Source organism: Mirounga leonina, unplaced genomic scaffold (assembly GCF_011800145.1).
Source record: "Mirounga leonina isolate KUSES-001 unplaced genomic scaffold, KU_Mleo_1.0 Mir_199, whole genome shotgun sequence".
Classification (NCBI taxonomy): domain Eukaryota; kingdom Metazoa; phylum Chordata; class Mammalia; order Carnivora; family Phocidae; genus Mirounga; species Mirounga leonina.
The window spans coordinates 13,360,267-13,380,793 of NW_023270498.1; the positions used below are offsets into that span (position 1 = coordinate 13,360,267).

Here is a 20,527-nt window from a genome sequence, read left to right on the forward strand (position 1 = left end):
CAATTAATCTTCAACAAAGGAGGCAAGAATACAGAAAGGGAAAAAGACAGTCTCTTCAACAAATAGTGCTGGGAAAGCTGGAGAGCTACATGCAAAAGAATGAAATTGGACCACTCTCTTACACCATACATAAAAATAAACTCAAAATGGGGGAAAAAAAAAAAAAGCTCAAAATGGATTAAAGACTTAAATGTGAGACCTGAAACTATAAAACTCCTAGAAGAAAACACAGGCAGTCATCTCTTTCATATCATCTGTAGAAACATTTTTCTAGATGTGTTTCCTCAGGAAAGGGAAACATGGGCAAAAGTAAACTACTGGGATTTGCCCTAAATAAAAAGCTTTTGCACAGCAAAAGAAACCAACCAAACAAAATGCAACCTACTGAATGAGAGAAGATATTTGCAAATGATATCTCTAATAAGGGGTTAGGAACCAAAACATACAAAGAAGTTATACAACTTAATGCCCAAAAAAATCAAACAATCTGATTAAAAAATGGGCAGAGGACTCGAACAGACATTTTTCCAAAGACGTACAAAGACGTCAACTGACACATGAAAAGATGCTCATCACCACTAGTTATCAAGGAAACGCAAATCAAAACCACACTGAGGTATCACCTCACACCTGTCAGAATGGCCAAAAGCAAAAACATAAGAAACAAGTATTGGAGAGGATGTGGAGAAAAAGGCACCCTCATTGCATTGTTGGTAAGAATGCAAATTGGCATAGCCACTGTGGAAAACAGCATGGAGGTTCCTCAAAAAATTAAAAACAGAATGACCATATGATCCAGTAATTCCACTAATTGGGAATTTACCCAAAGAGAAGGAAAACACTAATTCAAAAAGATATGCACCCCATGTTTATTGCAGCATTATATATAATAAGCAACATGAGAGCAAGCCAAGTGTTCACTGACAGATGAATGGGTAAAGCAGATGTGCTAAAATTGTGTATACAATGGAATATTATTCAGCCATGAAAACAATGAGATCTTGCCATTTGCAACAACACAAAAACACCTAGAGGGTATAATGCTAAGTGAAATAAATCAGAAGGAGAAAGACAAATACCATATAATTTCTCTCATACATGGAATTCAGGAAACAAAAGAGACAAAGAAAAAGAGACAAACAAAAACTCAGATTCTTAAATACGGAGAACAAACTGGTAGCTGCCCAAGGGGAGGTGGGTAGAGAGATGGGTGAATAAACAGAGGGGATTAAGAGTGCACTTACCGAGGCACCTGGGTGGCTCAGTTGGTTAAGCGTCTGACTCTTGATTTTGGCTCAGGTCATAATCTCAGGGTCATGAGATCGAGCCCTGTGTCCAGCTCCGTGCTGGGCGTGGAGCCTGCTTAAGATTCTCTCCCTCTGCCCCTCACCACCAGCGCCCCCATACTCTCTCTTAAAAAAAAATGAGTGCACTTATTGTGATGAGCACTGAGTAAAGTATAGAATTGTTGAACCATTATACTGTACACCTGAAACTAACATAACACTATATGTTAATTATACTTCAAAAATAAGTAAAGAAAAGAGAAATTAATGATGTAGAAGAGAGGGTGCTTCCAGGGGCAAAGTACCTCTAATAGTGGGCCAGAGGAATGGAGAAGGGTCACGCAGGAGGAGGGCCATCTCTTCCTTTTTAACAGGAGGGGAGGTAAAGCGAAGAAAAGGGGTATAGGCGAAGGTTGCAGACAGATTTGATCATTTCTTTATTTAACTGCATCTATATTTCCTCAATGAAATATGATCACACAGCAATTCAGTGAGGGAGTTGTAATTCAAAAGCAAAGCCTGTCTAGAAAGATCAATGGAACAGAATATACAGCAATAGATCTGAATACATACTATAGTTTAGTGCGTAATAAAGATGGCATTTCAAATGGAGGGGGGAAGGGGAGCATGGAGGATAATTCAATAAACGGTATGGGGACAACTGGTGAGCCATCTGGAAAAAAATAAAGTTGGATCCATTCTCCTCACACCAATATAAACTGTAAGTGGATCAAAGATTTAGATGATAAAACCACAACAGCACCAGGGCGCCTGGGTGGCTCCGCTGGTTAAGCCTCTGACTCTTGATTTCGGCTAAAGTCACAATCTCAGGGTTGTGCGGTGGGCTCCTCCCTTAACAGGGTGTCTGCTTGAGATTCTCTCTCCCTCTGCCCCTCCCCCGCTCGTGCTCTCTCTCTCTCTCTCTGATAAATAAATAAATCTTAAAAAAATATATATCACAAAAGCACCTGGGCGGGGAGGGGCGGGGCAGGGAGAACCCTGAAAAGAACTGTTTGATAATCTCAGAATGGGAAAGGCATGAATTACTGCAGACCACTCATCATCAAATAACTGACAAATTTTACTACTCAAAACAATTTTTTTTTAAAAGATTTTATTTATTTGAGAGAGAGAGAATGAGAGAGAGAGAGAGCATGAGGAGGGGAGGGTCAGAGGGAGAAGCAGACTCCTCGCTGAGCAAGGAGCCCGATGCGGGACTCGATCCCGGGACTCCAGGATCATGACCTGAGCCGAAGGCAGTCGCTTAACCAACTGAGCCACCCAGGCGCCCTCAAAACAATTTCTACATGACAAAATCTTCTACAAGCGAAGTAAGAATATACAGATAAAACTGAGGAAAATATTTGCAATTCATTTCAAAGAGATAATTTCCCTATATAAAACGTTACTATAGGGGCGCCTGGGTGGCTCAGTCGGTTGAGTGTCTGCCTTCAGCTCAGGTCATGATCCCAGGGTCCTGGGATCGAGCCCTGCATCGGGCTCCCTGCTCGGCGGGGAGCCTGCTTCTCCCTCTCCCACTCCCTCTGCTTGTGTTCCCTCTCTCACTCTCTCTCTGTCAAATAAATAAATAAAATCTAAAAAAACCAAAAACCAAAAAACAAAAACCCATTACTATAAATAAGATCAACAACTACAGGAAAATGGGTAAAAGATATGAATAGTCACAGGAAAGGAAATATAAATGGCTCTAACATGCTCAACTTTGCTGATAAGAGAAATACTAATAAAATTACATTGGGACACCACTGTTTTGCCCAATGGGTTGATAACAGTATGTTTGCAAAGGTCAGCAAACGATAGCCCCTTGGCCTGCTTTTTGGATGGCCCGTGAGCTAACAATGGTTTTGTTTTTGAAGGACTGTAAACAAACCAAACCAAACCAAACCAAGAATATACAACAGAGAATGTATGTGGCCCACAAGTCTAAAATGTTTACTTCTGGCCCTTTACAGACAGTTTATCTATCCCTGGTGTAAAGAAACGGGCACATTCATTCGCTGCAGTGGGAGTGTAAGCTGGATACAGGGAATAACCCCAACCACAAAACACAAGGATGCTCTTTACCCAGTAATATGGAGGGAGCTCCAACATATTGTTAAAGTGTAAAAAACAAGATGTAGAACAATGTACCTCGTATGCTATGAACTGCATACACAGATGAGGAAGATTCTTATTTAGGAATTTACTTGTTTATTGTATCTGGAATAATACAAAATAATGGTAACACAGAGTTGCCAGTGAGGATGGAAATGAAGTCACTGGTGGATAGAAGTGGGACAACCGCTTTTCACTGCATACCATTTTTTGAATTTTGCATCATGTGTATATACAACTTGTTTTAAATAAAGAATTAAAATTAGTCATAAAATTAACAATATAAGCTTGTTTATTTCTTGCATCCACTTGGCAAAAGTGCAATTAACTACCTCGTTGGAACTTTCATCCAAACTAGGAACTGGAAGGACTGAATCTACATTTTAATTAAAGTAGGACATCTCCATGTGTGTGCAGGGTTTCCCCCCCTCAACTTACGAGATAGGGATTCTTGAATTTCAAAGGGTTTGGTTCATTTGGTTTCTCAATTATCTTCTACCTTTTACTGTTCAGTTTTTTAAAAGGGATGTCCTAGAATAATACTCTAGAGCTTGTTTGGTTATGGGTGGGCTTCAAGTTCTCGATCCTACTGTTTTTCTCTGCTTCATTCAGAAACTAGACACCTATAACCATGCTCAAAATAGTCGTGTAAAATACGAATTCCCTGATTTTCCCTCCCTCTCTGCCTTCCTTCTTTCCCTCCCTCCACCCACAAAGGCACTGTGAACTCCACAGGCCGAGGCCTTGCCGCTGAGCTTTAGTGGACAGGTAGCCGCACGGTATGAGTTTCCTGTGGTTGCTGTAACAAATCACCACAAACCTATAGAGGCTTCAGATAATATACATTTATTGTCTTAACACTTCTGATTGCCAGAAATCCAAAATGAGTCTTAAGGCTCAATCAAGGTGTCAGCTGTGCAGATTCCTTCTGGATGCTCCAGGGGAGAATCTGTTCCTTGCTTTTTCCAGTTTTTAGAGACTGGCTTCCCTTGGCCCTAAGCAGTTTTAAATCCCTTTGCAAAAAGAATTAAATTCCGTAGCTGCATCACTGCAATCTCTGCTTCTGTGGTCACTCTACCGTAGTCAACCCCCCGTCTATCTCCCTCTTAAAAAGGACACTTATGATTACATTTAAGGCCCACCCAGATTGTCCAGAATAAGTATCCCATCTTAAGATCCTTAACTTAATCACACCTGTAAGGTCCCTTTTGCCACAGAAAGTAACATTCACAGATTCCAGGGATTAGGTCATGGATATCGTGGGCCATTACTCAGCCTAGCACGTATAGAAAGGGCAAGGTGCTTCAGACAACAAATCTTCAATCCAAATTCTAAATTCTCTATTTTAAACTTTAAGAAACTTTCTAACAAACGATCCATGTAGTTCTCCAATACTGAATGAGGAATACTCTTATCAAGTAAGATATCAAACAGTCCCTGCCCACCAAAAACAAAAATCCCAACAATCTTCATATTTCCAGAGTTCATTATTGTCTTTAGACTTTCCTAATAAAGGCACTTACTATTAGGCTTTAGTCTAACAAAAATATTAGCTGTAAAAGTTCTTAACAAGAGATTCCTCATACTAAAGAAATTAAATGAAGCATTCACCTCCCCTCCAATTTCAATAGTGCATTAAAGGTTTATGATCACTCAAGTTCAGTTCCTATCAAACCGTTACTAATCACAAGTAGGTAGAGGCCAAATTAGTGACTTTTTCTCAAAATCTAAGATATTTCATGCAAACTCACCCATGACACTCACTATCTGCATTAAGAATATCTGTTCAGTAAAAAACCCCAGGAATTTAGTATAAAATTAACAATTTTAGAAGAGTTAGAGTATACTTGACCAAGGAAATAAGACACACTATTCTTTCTTGAAAGGGATTTAAGACTATTAAGGTTTATTACCAGGCACAAATAATATCACTGGCATAATTTTCCAGCCATTTAAAGAACAGGTATTATCAATACTATTTACTGTTCCAGAAAAAGCTTCCAAATCCTCCTCAGAGAACTAGCTTAACATCGATGAAATCCTAACAAAGAGAGACTAGAGAAAATGTAGATTAACTGACCTATCATGTGAATACAGTGTAAAAACTCTAAATAAAAAAATGTTACCATATAGAATCCAGCACATTAGAAGAATAAACCAAAGTGACCAAGTGGGATTCAACCAGATATTGCAAGAACAGCTTTATATTTTAGGAAGTCAATATAATTCCTCATATTAATAGATGAAAATAATATTAGTATCTTCATAAGATCTAGAATATTTGATAAAACTCAAAAAGTCCACTACTAATAAAAACCCTTAACAAAGTAGAAATTTATTGGTACTCACACAATACAGAAACTGGCGACCTTAAAACCAAAACCCTAAAAATCTCATCATGCTTCATGATAAAACAAAAGCATTTCCACTAATGTTTTTGTCAGGAGTAAGGTAAAAATGCCCACTATCATCACTCCTTTTAGCATTGTTCTGGAAGTAGCATCTGATGACATCAGAAAGAGAAATAAGGAGCATATGATCATTATTAACTGAACATGATTTCATACTTAAGCCAAAGGAATCAGTTGAAAAATTGCTATTATAAGAGATTTCAAAGAGGGGCGCCTGGGTGGCTCAGTCATTAAGCGTCTGCCTTCGGCTCAGGTCATGATCCCAGGGTCCTGGGATCGAGCCCCACGTCGGGCTCTCTGCTCAGCGGGGAGCCTGCTTCTCCCTCTCCCACTCCCCCTGCTTGTGTTCCCCCTCTTGCTGTGTTTCTCTCTGTCAAATAAATAAATAAATAAAGAGATTTCAAAGAGTAAATGGTTCTGTTAACAAATATGTTATATAAAAAATAAATTTCTTTTCAAATAACCAGTTAGAACGTATAATGGAAGAAGGGGCAAAGCAATTAAATGGGGGAAATGACAATCTTCAACAAATGGTCCTGGAACAACTGTATAAACCTTGGGAGAAAAGAACCTCTATGCATTTCTCACACTGTATCAAAAAATTAATTTGATATGTATGATAGACTCAAATGTAAAGCGAACATATGAAGTTTTCAGAAAACAGAAAAATACCTTTGAGACCCTGAGAGAGAAGATTTCTTCTTAGAGAGGACACAAAATATATGAAGTACAAAAGAAAAAACTGGACTATCAAAACTAAAATCCTCTGTTCATCAGAAGAGATTGTTAAGAAAATTAAATGGTAAGCCACAGGCTGGGAGAAAATACTCGCAACTTATTATGTCTGTCAAAGGACTTGCATCCTGAATATATAAATAACTCCAACAAAGTAATGAAAAAGTTATAAGCAACCCAATAAAAACTGGGCATAATACTTGACCTTCATAAACACTTCATAAAAGATATTTTTTTGGCCAAAAAGTTCATTAAAAATGGCTCAACATTAGAGGAAAATTCAAATTAAAGTCACAAGGATATCCTACTTCATGCCCACTAGAATAGCTAAAATTAAAAAGTCAACATTGGATGTAGGCAAGGATGATGAACTATCAGAACTCTTATGCCTCGCTGATGGGAGTATAAAAATGGTACAATTATTTTGAAAAATGGTGATTTCTCAAAAAGCTAAACATATACATACCCTATGACCCAAAGTTCTACTCCTATGCTTTACCCAAGTGATGTATGTCTACAAAAAGACTTGTACAAGAATGTTCATAGTTTTGGGGCGCCTGGGTGGCTCAGCCTTTAAGCATCTGCCTTCGGCTCAGGTCATGATCCCAGGGTCCTGGGATCGAGCCCCACATTGGGCTCCCTGCTCCGTGGGAAGCCTGCTTCTTCCTCTCCCACTCCTGCTGTGTTCCCTCTCTCACTGTGTCTCTCTCTGTCAAATAAATAAATAAAATCTAAAAAAAAAAAAAAATGTTCACAGTTTTATTCACAGTAGCCAAAAACTGGAAACAACCAAATGTCTAACAATTAAAAAAAAAAAAAAAAATATATATATATAATGGAAAAAAAGACTGAATTTACAACAGCACTCACAAAGGGTACATAAGACTGACACAAACTGTCTAAGATACACATGAAGACAATTTAATAATGTACTAACTTTATAAAGAGTGATTCAAATAAATGAAGATAGATCCTGTTGTGGGGAAAAAAGATCATATACTGGTAAAGGCACAAAATCCTGTTAATAAAAAAAGACTATTATTTTTTAATATATAAGAATTTATTTACAATTAAAAAAACACCACTGACTCAAAAGACAAGGGACCTGATTTAGGAGTCATCGGATCTATCTCCTAGAATTTTCTTTACCCTTAAATTTGTGAAGATAGTTTCTGATGTTGAAAACTGGCTTTAACTTTTTCTTTAAAGGCAGTTTGGTTTACATACAATAAAATCACCCTTTTAATGAATTTTGATAAATGTATAGAATCATGTAACCACCACCACAATCAAGATATATAACATTTCCATCCCCCCCAAAAGGTTCCTCTTATCCCTTTGCAGTCAATCTTCCCCCATGACCCCATCCCCTGGCAGCCACTGATCCAACTTCAGTTCCTACGACCTTTTCCAGAACGTTATATAAATGGACCATATTGTATGTAACCTTTTGTACCTGGTTTCTTTTACTTAGCTATGGCTTTTGAGATACATCTATATTGTTACATGTACCAGGAGTGCATATTATCTTTTTTTAATGTTGGATGGTATTCAGCTGCCTGCAAATAGCACAATTTATTTATCTATTCACATTTATTTGGGTTGTTTCCATTTAAAAGATGTTAAGGATGAAGAAGCTATAAACATTCATATAGAAGTCTTTGTGTGTGTGTATATAAACATATATATATTTTTCCTACTTCTCTTGGGTAAGTACCTAGGAATGGGATTGCTAAACTGCATGGTAAATTTGTGTTTAAATATATTTTCCAAGTGGCTGTACCCTTCTGCATTTCCACTAACATGTACGCGACTTGTAGCTGCTTTCTCTCTGGTACTGTCAGTCTAGTAGATGAGTAGTAGTATTTCACTGTGGTTGTAATTTGCATTTTCCTAATAGCAAATCATGTCAAGCATATTTTCATGTGGTTGTCTGCCATCTATGTCTTTGGTGTTCAAATCTTTTGCCCGTTTATAAAAATTGGGTTTTTGTTTTTTCAGTTCTTTACATTTTCTGGAACAAAATCCTTTACCAGAAAATATTTTCCCCCAGTCTGTGGCTTATCTTTTCATTTTCTTTTTTTTTTTTTTTTTTAAGATTTTATTTATAAGACAGAGAGAGACACAGCGAGAGAGGGAACACAAGCAGGGGGAGGGTCAGAGGGAGAAGCAGGCTTCCCGCCGAGCAGGGAGCCCGATGCGGGCTCGATCCCAGGACCCTGAGATCATGACCTGAGCTGAAGGCAGTCGCTTAACCAACTGAGCTACCGAGGTGCCCCTCTTTTCATTTTCTTTACACGTTTTTTGAAGAGGAGCAGCTTTTAATTTTGACAGAGTCCCATTCATCATTTTTTTGTTTCATACTTTTAGAATTCCAATATATCTTTGACAAATATCAAGTGACAAAGAAACTACTGTTTTGAATATTTATAAACAAAACCTTATTAATCAGTCATTATTAAAAAGAGAAGGTGGAAGGAAGTCCAGGTGAAATATAACATTAGTAGTAATTGTCACCCTAAAGTCTCAGGAGGTCTTCCTCCACTTTAAAGGATAGAATCAAGCTCTATATGAGCAACATTCAAAGTCGGAAAGTTTTATTTTTGAGGCACTGCTTTATTTTTAAAATGTAACAACATAATATTTTCCAATTATTCAAGCTGCACTGAATAAGGAGAATACAAAATTATCATAAAGACTGAACTAAGGAGAGTAATACTGTTTTAAAGATACAGTAGCTGGAAACCACTTAAAGATGGCCTAACATTTTGCCTTGTCTGAATAATAAAATTTATTTATATGATTTGCCAAACATGTCAGATATCAAAGCACAGACTTAAAATCACAAAGGCTCGAATTACTTTATCTCCTTGGGTCTTGGCTTGTTTGGAAAGCCAAAGTTAACATGAATAAAACAGCATATGGAAGATGTCTAATAGAGTAAGTATGCGTAACATAAAAATTCATCTTTTTAAGCATCTTTTTAGAAGATCCTACCTTTCTATGCAGTATACATTCTGCCACCAGTCAGGGCAAAATTACTAACAGCAGCACAAAGGTAAAGCCCTTGCCACAGTTAAAACTAACAAAAATTCTCTAGAACAAATGAGGAAGTGAGGGACTTAAAAGACAAAGCACTAGCCAACCAGGTAAACGAGTGAGAGATGAAGCCAGAAGAAGTAAAAAGGGCCAGAAATAGAACCTGATGTACCAGGAATTTAGATTTTTTCCCTCAGAGCAGTGGAGACCCACCGGGAGTTCTGAAGACTGAGACTATGACTCAGAGGCAGGCAGAACGGCTGGAAGGCTAGAGGGCCACGTGGACTTGAGTGTGGGCCAGGGAGAAGGTGAGGATGGATTCAAGAGATACTCAACCAATTTGGGGACAGGTTAGATGTGAGAGGTAAAGGGGAAAGTTCAAGCCAAATCACCCAACTCTCTGGCTAGAATGGACATGATGGGTAAGGAAAAGAGGAATGAGCAGCCTTTTGTTGGGGGGGGGGAAGGGTAGGTAGTGAGAAGGGTTCATGCAGGGAAATAATGGAAATCAATACTGATCTTTTAATAGAGCAAAATAATTTAAAACAAGAATCTAAGCATAGCCTAAGTGTTTTTTTTTCACCCAGGCCTCAGTGGTTTTGTTACCATATTATGACTTGATTTTTTTTTTTTTTTAAGATTTTATTTGAGAGAGAGAGAGAGTGAGAGAGATGGAGAGCGCATGAGTAGGGGGGAAGGGCAGGGAGAAAGAGAAGCAGACTCCCTGCCCAGCAAGGAGCCCGATGTGGGGCTCGATCCCAGGACCCTGAGATCATGACCTGAGCTGAAGGCAGATGCTTAACCGACTGAGCCACCCAGGCATCCTTTTATGACTTGATTTCAATAATGTTGAGAAATAAGTAACAGGGCGGAACCCGAAAGGTAAAAAACTGATAAACTACTATTTACAGCTATTTTAATACTTGTCTTTGAACCCCTAAACATGCTTTTGAAATAAGATTATGTAGTTTACGAAAACAGTAAATAATTAATAATTATAAACAATATACACTTTGCTTCTGTACTGCTATGGTAACTCTGGAAGGATACATAACAGATAGTAATCATTTGAATTTTGAACCATGCAAATATGTTACTTATAATTAAATACATTAAGTGTTATTTACTGAATTTACCAGCTCCAAAACTGGATAAAGAAATAATACTCAGAGCCTGGATGCTTAACAGATCTAATATAAAAGTATAATTTGGGTAACTTATATCTGCTTTAGGTTCTACTGTGTATGAGCTATAAATTAGGTACAGATATATATGGTTACAGTTTCTCTTATTGATAGATTTATGAACTTCATATTGTCTATGAAAGCCTTGCTATTTTAAAAAATGTAACCAGTAAAAAGAATTGAATTAATCATGTCTGAATCCAGCTTAAAAATCATTCAAGTAAATAAGACTTATATCAAACCTAGACATTAGAGGGACGCCTGGGTGGTACGGTCAGTTAGGCGACCGACTCTTGGTTTTGGCTCAGGTTGTGATCTTGGGGTTGTGGGACTGGGCCAGTGTTGGGTTCCGTGCTCAGCGTGGAGTCTGCTTGAGTTTCTCTCTCCCCACTCTGCCCTCTTCCTGCGCTCTCTCTAAAATAAAATAAGTCAATCTTAAAAAAAAAACACCCTAGATATTAGAAGAAAAAACCCTAGATATTAGAAGAAATATTGACAAAAACTTTCACAGTAAATAGTCATGAAATATTTTTAAGGAATCTAAGTTCACATGAAGACATGTTAAATTCTGCTTTTTAACGCATGTTTCATTAGTAAGCTAGCTCTCTCTGTGTAAAGTGGCTTCTCTGATCTTTTGGCTTATTTTTGGATTTCCTTCCTGTTTCTTTTTCCTATGCCCATCTTCTGAGTCAATATATAATTACTGAGAGTCAGGTACCATGCTAGGCATCAGGGGGCAGTAGCAGATGGGCACAGAGATAAGCAAGTCAGGATCCCTGACTTCAAGGATCTCACAATCAAGTACTGAGACATGGTGGGAAGAGGTTAAGTTGTAACACACAAGTTTGCTTTCTGCATCCCTTTCCACTCAAGTCATACTTGTTTTTCAGTGTTGTTTTGTTGACTTCATGGCTGTAATTCTTATGGCTACTTAATATGTCATTCTGTAGATGTACAGCAGTTTACTTACCAAGTCCTGTAATAGAAGACGTTATAGCTGGTTAGAATTCTTCAGTGTAACAATGAATGACCATCTATTTCTACACTTAAAATGCTTTTCATGAGGTAGACTCTAAGAAACAGAAATGAATGAATGGATTGTTTAAAGGTTTATTAGGCATAATGTCCAATTCCTTTTCAAAAGGACTGTAAAATTGTTTACAATATTCCTATTAGCGATTAGTATTCTTTAAAAAAACCTGCTACTTATATATTAGGAAAAAGATCTGTTATTTCTCTTCCATCTTTGATTACATGAAGAGTGTGAATATTTTTTCCATGTAGTTATTTTGTGAATTGTTAATTCATATCCTGTACTAATCTGGCAATAGTATCGTATTACATTTTATATAATTTCATGTCCCCACTGGCTAGGCTTTCTTTCCTCTAGCTTCCCCAGGCCACCATAGCAGGTTTCCTCTGGTGGTGGGTAGATCTACTTCCCATTACAGATCTGGAGACTCCATGTGCACACAGACAACGCTTCACTTCAAGGTTCTTGGGCAAGCAACAGGATGACAGGTTGGATTCTTCTCCAAATATCCAAACAAGGAGAGTTTACCTTGGGTCACTAACACTTTCACTGGAAATCTTAGTCCTCCTCAGGCTGGAGTTTAAAAAGAAACCTTTTTTTGAAAGCAGATTTCCAAAATTAGCAGGGGAACCAATGTTGTTGCAACATTTGTAGGGGCTGGGTGTGTGGGCAGAACACCCAGTTAGCTCTTAATGCATACATGCATAATATCATGTCCTACCATCTCTTCTCCTCTGTTCCTACTGACTCAGCTGAAAGTCTCTTCAGCAATCTATGGGGAAGGAGAGATTCCACTTGCAGCTTTTCCTCATGGGTATGCTGGACTGGGGCTTCCTCCACCCCGGTTCATCCATCAATGCCATCTGTCTTCTGCCTTCTAAAACCTGGGAAGGACGTGCCTGGGTGGCTCAGTCATTAAGTGTCTGCCTTCGGCTCAGGTCATGCTCCCAGAGTCCTGAGATCGAGCCCCACATCGGGCTCCCTGCTCGGCAGGAAGCCTGCTTCTCCTTCTCCCACTCCCCCTGCTTGTGTTCCCTCTCTTGCTACGTTTCTCTCTGTCAAATAAATAAATAAAATCTTTAAAATCTGGGAAACCTTTGCTTTGCTGATGGTCATCCATCTGTTCCCATTCTCAGTGCTGTCATGAATTTACAAATTTCTGTCTGTAAACTATATTTTCCTCTGTCATCTCACTGGGAGTCAGGGACACAGAGAAGTCAGTCTATTGGCTTTCACTACAAACTTGAGTTAAAATTCTTTGTTGGCTTACTTGAAATCCCCAAATACTTCAAATTCAGAAACTATGAAAATCTCAAAGACATCTAATTAAAATCAGCCTCAGTTTTATCTTTTAAGATTATTTATTTGTTTGGAAGAGAGCAAGCAAGAGAGCACGAGTGGGGCCGGGGCGGGGGGCGGGTGCAGAATGAGAGGGACAAGCAGACTCCTCGCTGAGCAGGGACCGTGATACGGGGACTCGATCCCAAAACTCTGGGGTCATGACCTGAGCCAAAGGCAGATGCTTAACTGACTGAGCCACTCAGGGGCCCCAGATTAGCCTCAGTTTTAAAGAATACAATTATCCAGTACCAATTTTAAGAATAAATAGGTTTCCTGAAATGAGTGACCAAGTAATCATAAATAAAGAAAAAAGTTAAGATTAGGCAATATCTGTCACAGAAAAGGAGGAGGAGTGAGGCACAAGTGGGAGAAAATAGAAAGGAGAGCCGGTAGTCTTCACTGCTGCTATAGAGAAGAATTGAAATGATTTTTTAAAAAAATGTGTTCTTTATAGCACCGAGACAGGTTAGCTAAAACTAAGAATTTACCAAGGGCCATACTGATCAGTCGTGCTCTGCAAATTAAGTACTGAAACTATTTTTATAAACCAAGAATTTATTTTTTTTTAAGATTTTATTTATTTGAGAGCATGCACAAACAGGGGGAGGGGCAGAGGGAGAGGGAGAAGCAGACTCCAGGCTGAGCAGGGAGCCCGACACGGGGCTGGATCCTCCAAGTCCCAGGATCATGACCTGAGCTGAAGCGGGATGCTTAACCGCCTGAGCCACTCAGGTGCCCCATAAACTAGGGATTTCAAGCTAAAGATGAACTCTACAGCAATAAAGAGAAGTTCCCTTTGTACCAATTAACCTCTACTACAGCTCTTTTAACAGGATGAGAACCTAGGCTAGTTACCGATCTCTGTGCTTAAGGCAAAGAACAGCAATGCTAAGGGAGAAGACAGGAACATTAAAATGCCTGAAAGTATGAAAAAGAACCTTTTCACTTTCTTAAATAAGACAGAAAACGACATCTTTTATTTTCCTCATGCAGTGGCAGCACGCTTGCTGGTTTTCATGCAACACGATTTCTGTAAGGAGGTCTGTGGCCAATCAGCTTGCTCAGTCACGGGAGGACAAACACGAGGCTGCCTGCTAATGCTAGAGCTGGGTCTTCCGGCAACGCCTCCCGTAGGTGCTATTCTCAGGCTGGATCTACAGAGGTGCCCCCAACACCATCATGTGCGGCAGTGAAAACTTCTGGAACATCGCAATGGTATGATCGAGAGGTTTTTTGCTTTTTGTGTTTTTTGGGGGGCTAGGTCTTTCTTGTACATGTAAACTCTTTTGGAAGAGCTGGAGTTAAAGGATGAGCAGGAGTTTGGTTTTGAGCCACAAAGTTTCCCCCGCACAGATGCCCCTGCCCTATTCCACGACATGTTCTTTTCTGAGAAACACATTCAGTGGTTGAGTGTTAAGTCCTGTGGTTGAAAGAAGTGACCGGCTCGCCACCATCCACCATCCTTCTTCCTCCATGTGACTCTCCCAACAGCGGAGGCCAGAGAAGGGAAGGTTGTCTCTGTTCCTGGTCACCAGGGAAATGACTTGGCGACCTAGTCAAAGGCAGGGCAAGGTAACCCCCTGCCACAGAGATGCGGCTGTCCTTTGTCATACAGACGGAGAACTCCTTGGCCTCTCTGCCTGTGAAACGGAACATGCCAGTCCGGTCAGTGATGTGTTGCTAGTGTGGAAGGAGCCATCCTTCTTGAGGCCGGGGACCAGTAGAGTCCGCACACTCACTTCCTGCCTCCGTTGTTTTCCCAGATCGGGGCTGGTCAGGATGGGGCTGGTCAAGATGGTCGAGGCAATCTGGGCCCCACTGATCAGGGAGGGTTGGAATACATGGGACGGATCAAGATCTTTAACTGTGACTCCAAGCTTCTGGCTGCCTCAGCATCTTGGCCGACCACAGTGACGGCTCCCACGTGCTCCCAATACAGGCCCCTGTTCTTGGCAATAGGATTAGCCGAGACCAATATGAATGCCCTGTTCAATGAAGTGGCGTACAGCCCGGGTGTCCTTGTTGCCATCACCGCGGGCAAAGCACTGGGAGGCCACGTCAAAGAATGCCAAGAAATGCTGTTCTTCTTCACCACTGTTGCGATTTCCTTCCGCTGCTCAGGGCGAGGGTCCACTCCGGCGGGACTGTGGGCACAGGCACAGGCATGCAGGAGAAGAACACTTTGCTGTGACATTTTCAAAGTGTCCTCCAGAGTGCCTGTGAAGTCAAAGCCGCACATCTTGGGGTTATTGTATCAATTAACCTTTGGCTGCATGCCTGCATCCCTGATTTCCCAGGATGGCTCCCCAGAAAGACATTTGGCTGAACTTAAAAAATCTTTGCAGAAAACTGGCTCCATTCCTCAAGGCCCCAGTTCCAGAAATGGTCTTCAGGGTGACATACCTGCTACTTTCCAGCACTTGGTTGTTCTTACCTGGGGCTAGTTCTGCAGCTGCATTACAAAATTCAGCAAGTCTCAGGCAGGTATTCTTTGTCCAAATTTTTTGCAGCAGTCTGGGCCTCTGCCTTCCGGATGCTGGGGAGCACATAAGGCTTTCCATTACCTCCCGGTAGGCACCAACTCCCAGATTCATCTTTTTGCTGTTGGTGTCTCTCTGGAAGGCTTCTGGGACTCCCCGGATAGGATGTTGGGGGGCCCATTTCCACATGGGTCCACCAGGAGCTGGCTCTGGCAGAGGCCGCAGAGCAAGGCCTGGGTGGAAGGTGGCAATGAACCGGGACAGCGTGCCTGGACCGGGGGTGCAGTAGGGCCATGGTGGGCAGAGAGAAGGCAGTGGGGAGCTGCAGGGCGGAGCGGAGGGCCAGCAGCCAATTCTTTTTAAATAATAACAGGGACTCATTCAAAACACAGAAAGAAAGAAAATAGAAACTGGTAACCTCTGAAATTCTGACTTGCTATTATGCATGGCACCAGGCATCCACATAGTTGCATTACGCTTTTGGTATGGACTCTATGATGCTTACTGTATAAGTATGGCACAGCAAAAAGACAGGAAATACCACTGCTTTTAATTAAAAACTCTAACAATGAATATAAGAAATAGACGATCTGAACTTATGTTTAATAACAACTTGAGTATTTGTCAACTAAATTCTCCATTGCAAATCTCTTTACCACAGGCTCATTTCCGAAGGCTATCCTGAATGCTGTGGAGTACTCTTAATGTTATCATTAGTGTTGATCAACCGCCTACATAAACGTATGCATGTGTGCGTATGCATACACGTGCATACACACACATGCATGGGATGTGTACTCCTTCAATTTTTCATTATTATAAAAAGTAACATGTACTCATCATACAAAACTTTGAGAGTAAAGAGACAAGCGGAAAAGTCACCTGTGTGGTCCTATTACCCAATGTTAATATTTTTGAATTTTTATCTTCTTCTAGGACTATCTTATCTTTTAAAAAAGATTTTATTTATTTGAGAGACAGAGAGTGAGCACAGGAGCTGGGGAGGAGCAGAGGGAGAAGCAGACTCCCCACCGAGGAGGGAGATCCAGGCAGGGCTCAATCCTTGGACTCTGGGATCATGACCTGAGCCCAAGGCAGACGCTTAATCGCTTAACCGACTGAGCCACTCAGGCGCCCCACCAGGACTATCTTATACAGAGCATTCAAACCAATCATATGGTTCAAGAAGCTGGGAGAAAAATCCCAAGGAAAGCAGGAAAAAGAAAAAAAGGGAAATTGAGAAAAAATACCTGGAGATAAGATAATAACATTGGAGGAAAATAAATATTTTCACTTATTGAGTATTTAAGTTGGACACTTTTTCAACTACTTGAGTATCTTGAGAAACTCTTAAAGGACATTAAAACTATAACCCACATTTTACAGCTCAGCCACAGAGAGCTTTTAGAAGGTGCCCAAAGTCACACTGTTGGAGTGAAGCCAGGATTTTTAAAAATCCAAATCCTAAGTGTTTACCATCTAAACTTTACTACCATTATGGAAGAAACTGATAAGAATGACCTTTCTACAGGGTTTGGGCCCCAGACAGCTTTTGTTTGTTTTTTAAAGATTTTATTTATTCATTTGAGAGAGAGAGAGTGTGAGTGGGGAGTGGTAGAGGGAGAAAGAATCTGAAGCAGACTCTGCACTGAGCACAGAGCTGGAAGCTCAACTGACTGAGCGCCCAGAGCCTCAACCCAGGTGCCCCGGGCCCCAGACAGTTTTAAAGGCAATTTCTCTTAAACATAAAAAGAGAATTCTCAAGGGCTGCACAGAAAAACTACCCAAATCATTTTATTTGGGTAATAAAAGCCAGTGGTACCAAAATAGCAGTAATCATATCAAAAAAAGGGCCACATTATAATTTCATTAAAGAACATTTCGTAAAATACAAATACCTGATTTTTACCTCTTAGTAATGAATAATCCATTACAGTTAAATGTGTTTTATCCCAGAAATACTAACAGCTTAATAATAAGAATGCTAGAATATGATCTAATCACATAAATAAGCCAAATGAGAAAACCCATATAATCAACAGAAGAGACAAGAAAAAGGCATTAGGTAAAATTCAATATTCCTTCCTGATAAAACATTTTTGAGGTAACTAGCAAAGGCTGCATGTTGTTTAGTGTATACATACACTTTAATGAAATGCTTTACAAATCTGAGAGTCATTTTTCTTCAGGAGCCACACTAACCTTAAATTTCTCTGTATTTTAAGAGAGTATGCATGCCACTAAAGCAAGCCCACTTCATGATGAAGGAATGCAAATCGGAGAGAACTTGGTGGCGGGAGGTAGAAAAAAGCTCAGAATCCTCTTTTTTGTGTTTTACTATTTTTGTCTATAGCTGCCAATGAACTACCAGAAAAATTTTGCCCGTAACTTTGGACTTATCTAGAACCCACTTACCCAGAGATTTCACAACACTGGTTAACAACAAGAGAACAGGACACAAATTACCATCAGTGAAGGGAGAAGCTGCTGTTCAAAGAAACTCCCTCCATTTTCTCTTGGCTACATTAAAATTACATGGGTAAGCTGCCATTGTGAGTCACGTGAGTCAAGGTAAGTTAAACTGAACTGTGGCCCGCTTACTACTGTTTATTCTCTTTTGTGTGAAAAGGCAAGAGTATATTGGAAAAGTGCAAAATCCTAAGTTTAAGTTGTATGGAAGATAATGTGAAGTGACCTTTCACAACCGGGGGAAAGAAAGACTTGGGAAATTCCTTGAAAATCATGAAAACATCCGATAGCACCTAGATTTGCCTTCCAAGATTGAGTACTGATAAATCTTAATTTGAGATTTGATCGTATTTGAAAGTTAAAAATAACGGTAATTTGTGGAGTCATAAAAATTAAGTTTCAGTTCATGACCAGATTAATGGATTACATGAAAAACATACAGGTATGTATAAAAGAACTTGCACATTAAAAGAAAAACAACCCGAAGGGAAGATTCTCTGACAGGTATTTTAGCAGGAATATGAATCAGAATCATTGGGGGAGCTTTTTAAAAATGCATTTACCCATGGGGTGGCCTAGGTGGCTCAGTCGGTTAAGCATCTGCTCACATCATGATCCCGGGGTCCTGGGATTGAGTCCCGCATTGAGCTTCCTGCTCCATGGGGAGCCTGCTGCTCCCTCTGCCTCTGTCTCTCATGAATAAATAAAATCTTTGGGAAAAAATGCATTTACCCAGGGGGCACCTGGGTAGCTCAGTCAGTTGGGCGCCAGACTCTTGATTTTGGCTCAGGTCATGATCTCAGGGTTGTGAGATCGAGCCCAGCAGTGGGTTCCACACTGGGTATGGAGCCTGCTTGGGATTCTCTCTCTCCCTCTGTGCACTGCCCCCACTCTCTAAAAAAAAAAAAAAAAAAAAAAAAAAAAGTACTTATCCAGGATCCATGCATGAAGATCCTGATTCAATGGGATAGGATGGGGGCAGTGTATATTTACATATTGCAAAAGGCTGACTAGATAATTCTAATTTGCATCCTGGTTAAAAACCATCACTCTGTATATCTATAAAGTTGAACTATATAAAACTGCCAACATTAGATTTCTTCTTTTACTTACAAAACAGCAATTTCATCTGATTCATTTAATAGAAAGTGGCCAAGACTAAAAACAGCTAACATTTACTGAATATACTACTTTGTACCAGACACTAAGTTCTGTACACCTGTCACTGCAAGTTTCCTAACACTAGCCAAGAAATGGGCAAAAATATACCTGGACTTTGTATGGGGAAATGAGGGGGAAAGAAAGGCAGTTGAGAAGAGGAGGAGCAGAGTCAGCAATGATACCACAGGGCAAATCATCATTATGTCTGGAATAAAGACCACTGGGATTCTAGATGGATTGATGGAGGCAGGAACAGAGACTGGACGACATTAATTTCAAACGAGTCCCACATACAGCAACTGTCTATGTGGTCAAGGAGGGACAAGCCTCCTCGGTCATTTCCAACACGTCTAACAGCCAGAATACAGAGCAGAATGCATGTTCTATTACTGTAAGTGGGGTCGGGGGGTGGGCCGGTGAGCGAGTGGGTGGAAGGGGCTGATGAGGGATAGTCATGGCTCATCAGGAATGGTCGGGAATCATAGGCTGGGTAGCAGGCCCATGCACAAGGAAGCTTCCCATCTCTTTAAACGGCATTACCAAAAGTCAACCATATATTAAAATGAAAACACTAAACATGCGCACCTAAATTCAAACTGGGGGTAGAAGCAAAGTTGTAGCATCTCATTATCATGTAAGGCTCATAGGCTTCAGTATAGAGGACAATCTGATAATCAAAGAGCTAACATTTGGAAGGTCCAGGCCCCATAGAAAGTGAGATTTACCTAGGGACCTCATTCAATACAATATCCCCTTCGGTATACTAGCCTGTTTCTTCCAATTTTACAAGTGATAGGATTTAAAAAGTTATTTCCATTTTTACCTAGAAGTTTTACTGTAAGATGTTAAGTCAAGTAAATACAATGTAACTGAAGAACTGAGAAGGAAGTCTTAAAATAGTCAATTCTCTCATCCTTCATAAGAAGAAATAAGGGCTGGAGAAGAGTTAAGTCACTTGCAAGAAATTCCACAGAAAGCTGTGGTAGAGTTAAAACTGGAACTGACCCAGGATGGCATGGTCCAGCAGAATCCACGTATCTGCGTCCGTGTAGTTAGAGTAGACAGGAAATCACTGCGTACTCACACATGACTTTTGAAGCCAGTACCCCTTATTCTCATTCTTTTGCTCTATCCCAAAACCCAGGGTTCAGTTCGAGGGACGGGCTGAGCATGTTTATTTTAGCAGTAACTGGTACCCACTTATGGGCTTCCACAGTCACCAATCCATCCTACCGGAGGACTGAGTTCAACTCACCTCCTGAAGGACTGGTCT

The 20,527-nt window shown here is 40.2% G+C and overlaps 1 protein-coding gene and 1 pseudogene across 3 annotated transcripts in view; both read right to left on the reverse strand.

The window, feature by feature from the left end:
* Positions 1-20,527, reverse strand: part of RALA (RAS like proto-oncogene A) — a 74,699-nt gene that overhangs the window by 21,523 nt on the left and 32,649 nt on the right. Inside the window, exon 1 of one of the 3 annotated variants that reach the window (XM_035026525.1) lies at positions 11,741-11,940. The exons of the other annotated variants lie outside the window; for them this stretch is intronic. The gene's annotated coding sequence lies outside the window, so the exon portion shown is untranslated. Of the gene's footprint in view, positions 1-11,740; positions 11,941-20,527 lie in introns of those variants that run through there. 3 annotated transcript variants of the gene reach the window in all.
* Positions 13,827-15,813, reverse strand: LOC118024575 (annotated as a pseudogene).